This window comes from Sinocyclocheilus anshuiensis, unplaced genomic scaffold (genome assembly GCF_001515605.1).
Source record: "Sinocyclocheilus anshuiensis isolate Anshui unplaced genomic scaffold, SAMN03320099.WGS_v1.1 scaffold2609, whole genome shotgun sequence".
NCBI lineage: Eukaryota > Metazoa > Chordata > Actinopteri > Cypriniformes > Cyprinidae > Sinocyclocheilus > Sinocyclocheilus anshuiensis.
Window position 1 is genome coordinate 21,445 of NW_015541026.1, and position 630 is coordinate 22,074.

Consider the following 630-nt stretch of genomic DNA (forward strand, 5'->3'; position numbering starts at 1 on the left):
AGTGTTTAGTTAATAAAACTCTTGTGCACAAATTACATGAGTTTCTGATTCTGCCTTGCAAATTAATTGTCCCTTTATGATTTTGATCCTTACTACATGCTCCAATGCATTAATACTGTATGAAAGTATTTTCTGTGGCCACAGAAATATCCTTTCCTAGAGTTGATATGAACTTACACTGAATGTTTGCTTGACGAACAGATTGGTTGAATGCAATTTAATTCTGCTACAGTTACTACTGGCAACTGATATAAATAATTGTAATGAATCATAATTAACTGTAATTATTTATATACATTTCCCTTTTGAGCTAATTTGCTACACTTGTGACATATAAACACGCATATCAACCCGATCACTTTATTAAGCGTTCATGTAAACACTACGTTCGGATTCGTCAATCAGAATTAATTAATTCCGATGGAAGCAAAAAGTGTCCATGTAAACGTACCTATTCTCACTATTAACTAGCATGCATATAACATTTTAACCACTTACATAATCAATAGGTAATATGTTAAAGTTGCCCCTATTCTGCCATTTCCAGTAATGCCTTTCATGCAGTGTGCAATGTAGCTGTATGTGAATGTAAACGATCTGCAAAGTTGTAAAGCTGAAAGTGCACGATAA